The sequence below is a fragment of the Zootoca vivipara genome, chromosome 17, assembly GCF_963506605.1.
Source record: "Zootoca vivipara chromosome 17, rZooViv1.1, whole genome shotgun sequence".
In the NCBI taxonomy this organism is placed as follows: Eukaryota; Metazoa; Chordata; class Lepidosauria; order Squamata; family Lacertidae; genus Zootoca; species Zootoca vivipara.
This window is the reverse complement of record NC_083292.1, coordinates 27441225-27456135: the sequence shown is the minus strand read 5'-3', so window position 1 is coordinate 27456135 and position 14911 is coordinate 27441225.

Below are 14911 nucleotides of genomic sequence, written 5' to 3'. Positions count from 1 at the left end.
AAAGGGACCCCTGATCGTAAAGTCCAGTCGCGAACGACTCTGGGATTGCAGCTCTCATCTTTCTTTACAGGCCGGGGGAGCCGGCGTTTGTCCGCTCCGCGGACAGTTTTTCCTGGTCATGTGGCCAGGATGACTAAGCCGCTTCCGGCACAACGGAACACCGACACCAGAGCAGCGCGAAGAAACGCCATTTACCTTCCCGTCGGAGCGGTACCTATTAATATACTTGCACTTTTTTTTAGCGTGCTTTCAAACTGCTAGGTTGGCAGGAGCAGGGACCGAGCAACGGGAGCTCACCCCGTTGTGGGGATTCGAACCGCCGACCTTTTGATCAGCAAGCCCGAGGCTCAGTGGTTTAGACCACAGCGCCACCCGCGTCCCTCCCTGCGATATTAAAAGTGTTTTAATGAAAGATCAGGGGAAACAAAGGCAGTTGCTAAACTGGCAGACACCAGGAAGGACCACAGTTGGGTTTGTTTTTTCAATGTTTACATTTGCCCTTAATTACTTCCTTTTCTTTTTTAGCTCTGTTGCAGAAAGAGGTTGTTAAAAGCATTGGTTTAAAAAAAATATTAAAAGACATGAAACATTGATGAGAATATGGGCCTGATATTTAAAAATAATCTTGCTGGTGAAATGGCACCACCGAGAGTCTGCTGAAGGAGATGCGTTGGTATTAAGGCTCAATCTACCAGTCATCACTATGCCAATTTAAGAAAATGGAAGCAAAGCTGGAAGGCGCCATTGGCACCCGTTGAGATTGTGCTGTTCTAGCCATTATCTATTTCCTGTCGGGAAAAGACAGGGAGAGGGTGGTGGGTGGAAAGAGGAGGCCAACTGGGTGGCAACGCCCATCGATGCCCTGCCAGGCTCTGCTTTCCTACCCCTCCTTCATGGAGGGCTTCCTCGAAAATACTGCCTCACATGGCAACCTGATGCAGGTGTGTACTCAGAAGTACCTTGTAAGGAAGGCAAAAGAATTCGATTCAGTCGGCACTGAAAGTTGAATCTACCCCAATCTGCACTTTCTGAAGCCACATGCAAAGGGAAGCACAGCAGCCCTCCCTCAAAATGTGCTCTTCTCTGAATTGCCATGCAGTTCTTCAGCCAAGTCTTGTGCAAAAGGGTGTGTAAAGCCTGCAAAGAAATGCTTATATTAGTGAAAATCCCATACGAAAATGCATTATATCAAGGAAAATATATTAGGGAACATAGGCTTTGCAAATAATAATAATAATAATAATAATAATAATAATATTTTTTAAATTTTAAAATCTCTTTATATATTTTTTTAAAATGTTACAAAATACAATCAAATAAATGGGAGGAAAGAACATACAGAAAAAATAAAGTAATAACATAAAATCCCAATCCAATACCCTTAACAAATAATGCATAGGAGCAAAGGAAAAAAAAACCAAAGCAAATAAGACAAAACATAACAAAAACTAAAATTGACTCCCTAAAGTTTGTACACCGCTTCCCTTTGTTTAACTTTCCCTTGTCTTGCTTTATCTGAGTTATTATTTACAGAGATTCTCTATATTTCCCTACTTATCTTTCAATTCAAGCAAATCACCAATTCAGTATTCATATCCTCTTTGATCAAATAGTCCTCAACATACTTCCATTCAGCTTTACATTTCTGTGCAGGGGTCCCCAAACTAAGGCCCGGGGGCCGGATGTGGCCCAATCGTCTTCTCAATCCGGCCTGCGGACAGTCCGAGAATCATCATATTTTTAAATGAGTAGAATGTGTCCTTTTATTTAAAATGCATCTCTGGGTTATTTGTGGGGCCTGCCTGGTGTTTTTACATGAGTAGAATGTTTCCTTATATTTAAAATGCATCTCTGGGTTATTTGTGGGGCATAGGAATTCATTCATATATTTTTTTCAAAATATAGTCCAGCCCCCCCACAAGGTCTGAGGGACAGTGGACCGGCCCCCTGCTGAAAAAGTTTGCTGACCCCTGTGTTTGGGGATATTCCTAATTGCAGCAGTCATTTTGGCGAGGTTCATAAACTACCAGTTTTTCTTGGCATTCGAGGATTGTTGGGATTTTTTCACCCTTCCAGTTCTGGGCAATGAGAAGCCTAGCTGCTGTGCAGGCGTACAAGAGTATATTTTTCCTATCTTCTGGAAAATTATCTGGTACCATACTCAATAAGAATAATTCTGGTTTCTTTGCGAACGTTATTTTTACCATCTTTTTAAATTTTTCATATATTTTATTCCAGAATTCATAAATTTTGACACATTGCCACCAGTAATGATAACAACTTCCATTTTTTTCCTGACATTTCCAGCACTTGTGTGAATTATTTTTATATATTTTGGCAATTTTTTCTGGAGTCAGGTGCCACCTATAAACTAATTTAAGCATATTCTCTTTTATCCCTTCACATGCTGTGAATCTCATCGCCTCCCTCCACAATTTATCCAACAACAACAACAACAACAACAAAGTGTATTATTTGGCAGAATTGCAGGCAAAAAAATGAATATTGGGATAAATTCACACTAAAATTCTGGTGAATGTTCACGATTACTTTTTTTTTTAATCGCAAACCGGGGGCCAGATCAGGCCAAATCGCCTTCTAAATCCAACCCGCGGATTTTTACATGAGTAGAATGTGCCCTTTTATTTAAAACACATCTCTGGGTTATTTGTGGGGCCTGCCTGGTGTTTTTACATGAGTAGAATGTGTGCTTTTATTTAAAATGCATCTCTGGGTTTATGTGGGGCATAGGAATTCGTTCTTCTTCTTTTTTCAAAATATAGTCCGGCCACCCACAAGGTCTGAGGGACAGTGGACCGGCCCCCTGCTGAAAAAGTTTGCTGATCCCTGCCCTTTAGCGTGCAGGGGGGTAAATGGCTATGGAGTTGCATTTGGGGCTGGCACTTCCATGTGGCAAACTGGCAATTGCCCCAGGTGGCAGCAATTAGCATACATGCCCCAGGCCCTCAGTTGTGACAGAGGAGGAAGGAAACCCCCTGAGGGAGGAGAGGGCACCAGGGGGCACTGCCCCCAGGGCACTTGGCCACCTCAAATCTGGCATTGGCCCTTAATTGTACAAAGAGGTGCATTGGGTTTTTCTAGCCAATTCAAAGTGTTGGTGCTGACCTTTAAAGCCCTAAACAGCCTCGGTCCAGTATACCTGAAGGAGCATCTCCACCCCCATTGTTCTGCCCGGACACTGAGATCCAGCGCCGAGGGCCTTCTGGCGGTTCCCTCGATGCGAGAAGCCAAGTTGCAGGGAACCAGGCAGAGGGCCTTCTCGGTAGTGGCACCCACCCTGTGGAACGCCCTCCCATCAGAGGTCAAAGAGAAAAACAACTACCAGACTTTTAGGAGACATCTGAAGGCAGCCCTGTTTAGGGAAGCTTTTAATCTTTAAGAAATTAGTGTATTCTAATATTTCTGTTGGAAGCCGCCCAGAGTGGCTGGGGAAACCCAGCCAGATGGGCGGGGTATAAATAATAAATTATTATTGTTATTGTCATTAGTCCTGTTCGTCATACACACGCACACACAGGGCACTGGTGTCTTTGCGGGGTTATTGCGAGGATAAAATAGGTATGGGGAGAACCCTGCATGCATCTCTGAGAGAGGAAGGGTGGGATCAAAATGGAAGCAGAGAAATTGAGGGAGATGCTTTGAGCCAGAGGCCTCTGCTGCGGCTGTGCTCCTTCCTGCTGTCCTTCTGATTAAATCAAACTGGAGCAGCTCCTCCTGAGCATTTCACCCTGAATTATTTTGAACTGCAAATATCTGATGTCAGCCTCAGTCCTTTCCAGGTTTCTGATCAGAACGGCTTCCATCCAGATGGCAACTGGAGGGGGGGGGCAACCAGATGAGCACCTCCTGCATCCAAGGAGCCCCCCCACACACACACACACTGCTCTTCTCTGGGCAAAGTTGAAATCCCAGATGATGCTGGAAGCTAGAGCAGACCCCAGCCCAGCCCGCTCGCCATCGTTCAGACGGGCAGCGTCCACAAGGAGAAGTCCCTGCAGGGCAACTGATGGACGGCCCGATCCTTCGTTTTAAAGGGCAGCTCCAGAAGAAGAGGGAGAGGGATGTTTGAGACAGGGTCCTTACTGGCCAAAGGTGGCCTGGAGATCAAATGAACTATTAGCAACTGTGTGGGTGGGTTTTCGGGAAAGTGTAGCAATTTGGATCAGGACCCTGTTGGCAGAGAAGCTCTGGCTGGGTGACCATGAGCCAGTCACTCACTCTCAGCCTCACCTACCTCTCAGGGTTGTTGTGAAGATAATACGGAGAGGAGCAGAACTATGTATACTGCCATGAGCTCCTTGGAGGAAGAAAGGTGGAGTGCAAATGTAATAAATAGTAATAATAAGCAGCTCTGAGGGGAAAGTCAGGAATATTATCCCCCAATTGCAGATGGGGTGACTGAGGCCGAGAGGCTAGTGCCTTGCCTAAAGGCCATCTTGTGAGTTCATAGAGGTATGATTCTTTGTGATTTGCTGATGGAAGTGTATTCTTCAGCTATCACCATGGTCCCCGCTGTGAGTTAGGCTAGAAAGCCGAGCAGCGTTGAGGCCCATTTTTATCAGAAAATGGAGAATGGGAGGGAAACTCCCCCCTCTGTCGCCCCACCCTCCCCACCAGCCAGCTCCCTCCCAGTGTCAGAGCTGGGCTGTGGGGCCGGGGGCTTGTTAAGGAAGGCTCCCGCCCCCCTCAAAAAAAAAGGGAGTACAGAGCTGCAGTTGAAAAATGTATATCTGCTCATTTATATGGATAGATGCAAATGTATAAATAACTGTGGGGCTATAAATAGCAATCCAAGACTTCTCACTCTAACGGTGGGTTCTGCGCATCTGCTCAGTCAGCTGGCTGTCAGGTGCTGCTCACTCTCGCGTCTTCAAAGAAAGGGTGTCTTAAAATAGGAGGATGGGCCTCTGCAAAGGAAGACCGGGGGGCATTTTGTGGGTTGTTGTGTTGAACAAGAGCGAGTCAAAGAGACGCTTCCCCTCCCTCCAGCTGCCAATCACCCCATCCTCATTTGCCAGAACATCTAGGTCAGGTATCCCCAACCTTCGGCCCTCCAGATGTTTTGGACTACAATTCCCATCTTCCCCAACCACTGGTCCTGTTAGCTAGGGATCGTGGGAGTTGTAGGCCAAAACATCTGGAGGGCCGCAGTTTGGGGATGCCTGAGCTAGGTTTACCCTACATGTTGCCCCCCCTCCATGGTCTTACCTCTTTTTCCCCAAATAATATTTATTAATTTTCAAACATTTCAACACAAAAACAAAAAAGCAAAAATAGGACATAATAAAAAAAGAAAAAAACATATCAATTCTTTCATTAACTTGACATTATGGACTTCCTCGATTACACTGGGCCCATTTATTAAATCTATGGACTTCTCTGCAAGGTTCTCTCGGGGCAAGGGGGTGTAGGAAAGGTGTTGGAAAACACCCTGGGGAGCTGGCGGACTCCCCATATCTCTGGCACGTTTTTCGGTGGCTCACACCCTGACTGTAAATCTCCCTTCAGTCCAGGGTAGCCGGCAATAGGCAACTCCCTCTCCCCTCCTCTGGAGAAGAGAGCACACCAATCTTCTGGCATATCCTGGCAGAAGAAAGAGGTATTTGTAGTTCTAAAAACTACTTTATTATCAGTTCTATATACAGAGAATCTAGGTCTGTGCTCTCTCAGCACCAGTACACAACTGTGTAGTAACTCAAAAGAGAAAATGACATCCAAAAGTACAGAAGGAAGAGATAAGACAAACTTCCTTTCTCACGCTCACTCAGACACTCACATGACAAACGCAAATCATACAATGGTTGGACTGCCATTCTCAGGCCCACCTGTGACCACTGATGCTGAAGGCCATCTTTAGATGGCAGCAGACCTAATAATCCCTGCCGCTCTCTGAAATCGGGGAGGGGGAGGTGATTCAAAGGATGATCAGAAGAGCCTCCTGGATGAAGGCAATGGCCCATCTAGCCGGCATCCTGTTGAAGCAATATTCAAGCAGGGTAGCAGGATTTGAGCACAAGAGCAGCCCTCTCCCCTCCTGTGGTCTTCCGCAACTGGTCTTTGGAAGCTTTTCCTGCACCCATTAAAACACATAGCACAAGGGACAGTCAAATTAGCAGGCTGGTTTTCATGGGAGACGGTCGAATCCAAACTTTGGCCTTGAGGCCGATTGGACCGCAGTCCGCAGTAAGGGAGGAGGTGGGCCTGATCCAGCCTAAAGGCACATCCCCAAGCAGCCTTGCACTTTGGCACTGTGCTTAATTTCCTTTCATTTTGCTCCATGTTTAACTTCGTTTCCTCTGCCTTGCCTTCACAAAAGACATCCAGGGTGGAACCACCAGGCCTCAGTCACTCATATTTTAAAGCCCATGCAGCTTTGTCATCCACCTGTAACCTGCCAGCGTTTCCCCAGGGTGTCTAGAACATCTTTTATTCTTACTGCAGAAAGTCTGCCTGCTTTTTTCTTTCAGAAATATGGATTTTCCACAGGGGCTGAAGGCCTTTGCATGACTGTTCTGTGTCCTTTGAGCTGAGCAGTGAACTACCGAGTCAGGGTGGGAAGACCCGGCAATTTTGCTTCCCTCAGTGTTTCAGTTTTCCAGTCTTAAATTCAGTTCTCCACATTTCTGTAGCCATTTGAGGAATTTCTTTTTTAAATTCTTTAGCATTTTAGAGCAAATTTATCCTAATTAATACAGTGAGTCGTAGACACATGTTTGCAAGCACTTTCTCCTACTACAATCATAGAATCATACGAGTGTAGAGTTGGAAGGGACCCCCAAGGGTCATCTAGTCCAGCACCCTGCAATGCAATAATCACAGCTGCAGAATCCTTGATAGGCGGCAATCCAACCTCTGTTTAGAAACCTCCAATGAAAGAGAGTCCACCAATGGGTTTTTTGTATGCTATTTTCACCAATATATTCATTTGTATACACACTTTTTACCTGACACAGGCATTTTTGTAATGATTACTTGGAGAAACTTCATCGCAGAATTTGGTTAAGTGTGAATTTCAAAGGTTGACTCTCTCCAGTTCTCATATAGTTTCGGAAAGTGCAGATTTGATCAATTCAGTTTTAAATGCCAACTGAAATGCAGCCTCAGCGCAGAATAACTTTAACTTTATAGTAGGCAACATTTTTGGAACACCTTTATTATTATTATTATAATTATTATTATTTTAAAAAAGAATCTTTTAATTAATGATAAAACTCTTTTCCGGCTATCCTTTTTTTAAAAAAAAAAAATTACTGCTGCTTAATTCGAAAGAGTGTTGCAGTACTACAATGCTATAATGCCATTTTGAAAATTTCAGTTGGTGGGAAAACCTTTCCAACATCCCCATTTCAGCAACGTGATTTCTCCCACTAGTTAAAACACTTCCTTTCATCTTGCACTGGTGTGGATGGAAGAGAGCAGGATGAACATGCAGGGAAAGCCCCACCCCCACCCCACCCCTTGCAGCCTGGAAAGACATCCACAATTCAACATTGAAATTTACTGCATGTACCGCTTTGAAAGGAAATGTAATGAAAATGATGTGTAGGTGGTACCTAACACCAGTAAAGTTAGCAAAAATGTATAGAATGGGTAGCGAAACATGCTGGAAATGTAAGGAGGAAGGTGGTGATTTTTATCATATGTGGTGGACATGCGAGAAAGTAATAGGATTTTGGGAAATGATATATAATGAGTTGAAAAAGATGTTTAAGTACACTTTCCCCCAAAAAAACCCGAAGCTTTCTTTCTTATTGGGACTAATGGGGGAGGAGATAGCAAAGGGTGATAAGAGATTATTCATGTATGCCACAACTGCAGCGAGGACATTACTAGCCCCAAAAATGGAAATTACATGAGTTACCAACAATTGAGGAGTGGCGGACGAAAATGTTTGACTATGCAGAACTAGCAAAGTTGACCTGTGGGATCCGAAACCAAGGAGATGCAAAGTTCCAGGGGGATTGGAGTAAATTTATTGACTGCATAGAGAAGAACTGTAGAAGTTTAAAGACACTTGCAGGACTGAAATAAATCCTACGAATTTAATTTATTTATGTCAGTATAAAGTAACTGCGAGATAAGAGGAAACAAGAAAGCCGAATGAAGGGAGGGAGGGAAGTCGCAGCTCGGCAGCGCGAGATGGAAATGAGAGGGGTATATAAGGTGGAATGTATATGTGTGTGTGTGTGTGTGTGTATTATTTGTTGTTTATTTGGAAAATTTAATAAAAAATTATTTTAAAAAGAAAAAGAAAAAGAAAGACATCCACAATTCCACTTGGAGCTTCCAGTGGGAGAACCAGGATGTCTTAGTGCTCAGAGCCTCCCCTCTGGAAGAAGCTCCAGTATTATGCCAGAGGAGAGCATGCGAGGGTGCTCTCTGCCTCTGGCCCCGTCCCCACAGAAAATGTTCCTGTTGTTTCCCTCTGGATCCACACACCACCAGAGCAAGGGGGGCTGTGTGTGGCTGTGTGCACTTCAAATGTTTCCCCTCGCCAGCAGCTACAACACAGCTGATGTTGTGTAGAGCATCTGCCAGGAGGAAGACGCAGAAAAGGCTCGATATTCCCAACAGTGCAGAGAGCTAATGGCTGTTATTTCTACACAGCAACGGGTTGTGCCCAAGACTGCCAGGCCCTTGCAGGAGCTGTGCTGACCCCACAGAACAAGACACAAGCAGCCTCTATCCGCCCAGATGTTGCACAAGTGCAGGCAAAAGCAGGCGCTGCAACTTGTCCGGCCAGAGGTGGAGGAAACAGCACTTGCTGGCATTCAGCCTTGTTTTTCTTTGGCATCTGATCACTTGAAAGAAGGGAAGCAAGCTTTTGAGTAACACAGGACTCTTCTCCAAGCAAAAAAGCAAGGCTCAAGGCTGCATTGCTGGGGCGATGCCTACATTGGCTCCCAGTACGTTTCCAAACACAATTCAAAGTGTTGGTGCTGACCTTTAAAGCCCTAAACGGCCTCGGTCCAGTATACCTGAAGGAGCGTCTCCACCCCCATTGCTCTGCCCGGACACTGAGGTCCAGCGCCGAGGGCCTTCTGGCGGTTCCCTCGCTACGAGAAGCCAAGTTACAGGGAACCAGGCAGAGGGCCTTCTCGGTAGTGGCACCCACCCTGTGGAATGCCCTCCCACCAGAGGTCAAAGAGAACAACAATTACCAGACCTTTAGAAGGCATCTTAAGGCAGCCCTGTTTAGGGGAGCTTTTAATGTTTGATGGATTTCTGTATTTTCATATTTTGTTGGAAGCCGCCCAGAGTGGCTGGGGGAACCCGGCCAGATGGGCGGGGTATAAATAATAAATTATTATTATTATAAATTATTATTACTGGATGGGTAAGAAGAAGAGGCACCAGCAAGGCAGCTTACACCGCAGTTAAGTTTCAGATGTCAACGAAGGACCCACCATTGGAACGAGGCCACGAGGAGACCCTCCAGGAAAAGAGCTTGTCAATGGAAAAATGTGTTGCCTTAAGAAATGGTTCCTTGGGGAGGGGAGCCCAAACCTCAGGGCGGATTCGACTTAATGGTTCGTTTTATCTATTCAATAAACATTTATGAACCACTCTTCAACCTTGGTTCTTGGAGTGCCATAGAAACAGACTAAGTGCCAGGAGTTCTGAAGCTGAAATGGCTCAATTCCCCACCCAGCCGTGGGACCCACTGGGTGGCCTTGGCCATGATGATGATGCTCAGAGGTACTGCAATTGCACCATAAATCCCAGAGCCGACATCTGACGGTGGAAACAATCCCAGGGCTTAGCTCTGAAGTGCTTCTTGGTTTTGGCACGTTTGCAGGATGGAACACTCCAAAAAGACTGGGTCTCCCACCGTGAGTATTTTTTCCACCAGAAAGGGTTAAAACATTTCCAGTTAACAGGATGCAATGCTCACACAGCAGTGTGCACACACAGAAAGATAGAGAGAGAGCAAGCCTACATCTGCACAAAGCAGAAACAATGGTCATTAATTCCCACATCAAAGAGACGCAGAGGATAAAGGCAGCTTGGAAGCCGCTCGCTTGTGGAGGGAAAACTTCTCTAAGCTCCGTCTTTGCTGAGCCTCGTTTGATTACGTTCTCTTCCTTTACCTTTAAAACCTTCCTCTCCCGCACTCCCCGCTTTTTAAATTCCTAATGGGAGTAATTTGATTGTTTTTGAAATGCATTAATTTTTTCCCGAAGAAGAAAGACTTGAGTAGCTGCAAACATCTGACAATGTAATGAAGTGATTATGCACCTGCTCAGGCCTCTGCACACACACACCCCCGGCACCCCCAAGTCAGCTCCAGCGAAGGAACGCAAAGGCCTCTTCTTCTTCCTCCTCTCTCTGGAGGCCCTTTCCCAGCCAGAAGGTGGAGGCATGCTAGACCAAGGGGAGCCCAGAAGCCAGTGACCCCTGGGTGCCAGCCTCTGGCAGAACTGGGGTGTCTTCCTGGCCCTGCTCACCTGGGGCATCCAGCTGGTATGGTCAGGAGACTGAAGCACTCTCATGCAGTTGGAATCCTGCTGCTGCACCTGATCTTCTAGCAGGGGGCTTCTCAAGCTCAGGATGAGGTGGGGTCCTGGAAGCTATCAGCAGTGCCGGATTAAACCCTGTGGAGGCCCCTAGGCAGTCGATATCTTGGAAGGAGGTCCTCGCAAATTATCTCCTAATACATTTATGTAATTTTCTTTCAAGATCAAATCAATATTATTGGTTGATTGGTCCATGGTCATGGGGTCCCTCAAAGGCATGGGGCCCATAGAACGGTGCCTACTCTGTTGTTTGGTAATCCAGCATTGGCTATCAGATCAGACCTGTCAATCCATCTGGATCAATATTGGCTTTGCTGACCAGCAGCCTCTCGGTCAGGGCTCTTTCCTAGCCCTAAATGGGGGTGCTGTAATGGTGAGAGCAGACCCTCCAAGTGTCCCTATTTTCCAGGCACACCCCTGATTTAGAGAAGCCATCCCAGTTTCTGATTTGATCCTGGAATGTCCCACTTTTCCTCCTATTTTCATTGGAGAAATGTTGGAGGATATGGAGTTATTCAACCCCCAAGCCGTCAGAAGGCAATCCTGTATAGGGAAGGTTTTTAAATGTTTTATTATGTTTTCATATATTTTGGGAGCTGCCCAGAGTGGCTGGAGCAACCCAGTAAGATGTGTGGAGTATAACTAGTAAAATTATCATTATGGAGTGGGACGTTCCTATTTTCATCGGAGAAATGTTGGAGGGTATGGGAGAGCCAACAAAGTTGGAAACAGCGCCAGAGCCTCTTTCAGCCCTATGTGGAGATGCTGTTGGGGATTGAACCCAGGACTGTTGGCCTGGACTCTACTGCTGAGCTGAGCCCTCCCCCTAAATGTTATCCCAGTCTTGACAGTTCTCAATAGAGAACAGTTGTAGGATCTTTCCCGGACCAGCCACAGATCCTTACACTTTCTGAGTGCAAATCCTGTGCTCTCCCGCTAAACTGCTGCAGCCTTTCCATGCAAAATAGCCTCTTTCTCCTCACCTGGGCAGATTTAAGACGGAGCTGACCCACAGCAGTGGGGCATGTCCCCTGCCTGGCTGCACCAGGAGTCCACCCCAGGGAAGTTATTTTGGGTGGGGCATTGGGCTCCATCCGCTCTAGGTTTCTCCCCCAAGTCTTTTTTTTTCCAGCTCCTGGGGGCTCCCGTGGGAAAAGAGCAACGACGCCGGTGTGTGCAGAAGCCCTAGAAGGCGCTTCAGATAAAGGCACGCAGGCAATTCAGGGGCGGCTGAAGAATAAGCTCTCCTGGAACCAGCTGTCTGGATCCAAGTGCGACACCAGAATTAACAAGGGCTCCGGCAGCCTGGAATTCTAATTTCCCCAGGAGAGGTTTCTGGGCCTGGCGGCTTGTGCTTAGAGAGAGACAGAGAGAGATAGATGGGCAAGTTGGTGGTGATGGGAAGAAATATCAGAAGAAGAGGAAAGGAGTGTGCAGGGGAAAGTCCGTTACCCAACCCCAGGGCTCACTGCAGCTCAGAACCTTCATTGCCTTTTTCAGCCATAGGAGATGTGGCATGGCAATGGAGGGCCTCTGACCATGTGCAAAGAGCACCTCTTGCGAATAAGAGAAGGGACTGTAGCTCCTAGGTGGAGCAACTGCTTTGCATTCGCAGGTTCAGCATCTCTAAGGAAGATGTCTGAAACCTAAGAGTGTGACACCTGAGCTGGACAAATTGGTGGTCTCAGGGTCCCTCTGTCTCTGGGTCACAAGAGAAGGCTGGGCTGGGCTCGAAAGCCTTTTTATTACAAAGAGGCCATAAGGGGGTAGGATTTTGCTAGGCCAATGTATAGGTAAAGGGACCTCTGACCAATAGGTCCAGTCGTGACCGACTCTGGGGTTGCGGCGCTCATCTCACATTATTGGCCAAGGGAGCCGGTGTACAGCTTCCAGGTCATGTGGCCAGCATGACAAAGCCGCTCCTGGAGAACCAGAGCAGCACACGGAAACGGCGTTTAATTCCCCCCCCCCCGTCGCGGGGATTCAAACCGTCGACCTTCTGATCGGCAAGCCCTAGGCTCTGTGGTTTAACCCACAGCGCCACCCGCTAGGCCAATGAGGGTGCCTTTAAAATTGGAGCAGAAAGGTGCGATTGCCCTCGCTATTTCCATTGCAAGCAACCCTCTTGGTCTGTTCCATGCAATGGATGAGACACTAGATGAAGTTCACTTTTATTTAAAAAATAAAAATCATCCCCCTGGCTGGGGGGGGGAGGGCAATTACACATCACCAGGAGCAAGACTGCTCAAGTTCAAATCCCTCACTTGGCCATGAAACTCACTGAATGGCCTGTCACTGTCTCTTAGCCTAACCTACCTCACAGGGTTGTTGTGGGGATTAAATGGGGAGAAACAGAACCATGTATGCCACCTGGAGCTCCTTGGAGGAAAAGGTGGGATAGAAATACAATGAATGTGGTGGTGGTGATATTATTATTATTATTATTATTATTGTTGTTGTTGTTGTTGTTGTTGTTGTTTAGTCGTTTAGTCGTGTCCGACTCTTCGTGACCCCATGGACCAGAGCACGCCAGGCACTCCTGTCTTGCACTGCCTCCCGTAGTTTGGTCAAACTCATGTTCGTAGCTTCGAGAACACTGTCCAACCATCTTGTCCTCTGTCGTCCCCTTCTCCTAGTGCCCTCAATCTTTCCCAACATCAGGGTCTTTTCCAAGGATTATTATTATTATTATTTCCTTGCACTGCCAGCAGGAGGTGCTAAATGCTGCGCTTCCATATGCAACAAGGCACATTCTGATTAATAAAACGTCACTCCTCTGAAATGGGGGAGAAACGGGGGTTGGCCCTGTATGATAGCAGCCCTCCCTTCTGCCTCTCAACTCTTTCCTTAAAAGCTGGGGTCCATTTGCCCAGCTGGGTTAACAGGGCCTTGGTGTGCTTCCCCCCCCCCCTGAAAAGAGACAAAACAGCCTCTGCTCATTTGCAAATATTAATTAATTTAGATGTGCACAGAATAAGGGAAGGTGGCAAAGCACCCAGCAGTTGGGGAGGGCGGGGGAGGGAAGTAGCTGTTATTGGGGGGGTGCAATTCCCCCTGACCCTTTGGAGCTGCTGCAGAGGAGTAAAATCATAGGATTTCAGATGTGGAAGGGCAAATGGGGGGTTAATAATAATACTTAATAATAAATCTACCTCGCACAGACATGTGTGGAGGACATCCTGCCTTTCCTTGGAAACCTCAAATGAAGGGAAGGCACACACACATACCCCACAAGGTTGCGGTTCGTTCAGGACCCCCAGATCAGCCATTGGGGACCGGCAGCTGTCACCGTTGCATCAGGGAGGGGGCAACAGGGGGCCGCCTTGCGAAAACACAGGCCTAAAACATCTCTGCGCCTTAATGACCCGCAAAGCAGTGGGGGGTGGGGCAGTCGGGAGCCCAGATGTTCGGGTTGCACAAAGCGACCTCCATGTGTAAATACAGCTGACTGAGAAGCTGCCATCTGCTGTCAATCAGGCAAGATGGTGACGGAGGCTGTCAACATGCCATCATCTTCCTGACATCGGATGGGGCCAGTTGTAAATCCTGCCTGATTTCCAGGGATTCTGCCTCCAGCTTGGCTGAGACCTCGGAGGAGGCAGAGGGGGAGGAGAGGGAGCCCGGACTCCTGGGTTCCTCCTTCCTCACACTCTCCCCGGCACTGGGTGGGTGGGTGGGGGCAGGTTTGGCAAATCTCCTGGGTGCCTTCTATGCAGAAATGGCAGGGCCACTCAAGCCTGTATTGAAACCTTGCTTTCTGAGTGGGGATATTAGATTACTTAAAGGCAGGAGGGGGGACACTCTTCACATGCTCAGAAGCACACTTGCGACTCAGAAGCACGCTAAATGCAAATTCTGTGGCCGGGGTGAGATTTAACGTGTTCCAGGATCCTTTTTCAGAGAGCGCCATTCTTGTTTAGAACAGGAGGGCTGCATTGTCCAGAAAGTCCCGGATTCAGTCCCCAAACCCTGACTTGAACCGTCCCAGAGAGCTGCTGCCAGTCAGTGTAGACAACACTGAGTTGTCTTCACTGCCTTTATGCTGAGACCAAGAGTCTCACTTGGCATAAGGCAGCTTCCTAGGTGCTTAGGTTAGAAAATGTAGCCACGGGAGCTGCAGTTTGAAGAGGAAGACTGACTTTTTAATTCTTTCCCTTAGGGAAGGTGGAGGACTCTCCTTAAACAGAGGTTGGACGGCCATCTGTCAAGGATTCTTTAGTTGTTATTCTTGCAGTGCAGGGGGGTTGGGCTAGATGACCCTTGGGGGGTCCATTCCAACCCTACACTTCTATGATTCTGTAGTATTTTTTTTCTGCTGAAAATCACACGCACACACAGAGCTGCTTTTACAGACACACGGAGGAAAATATCCA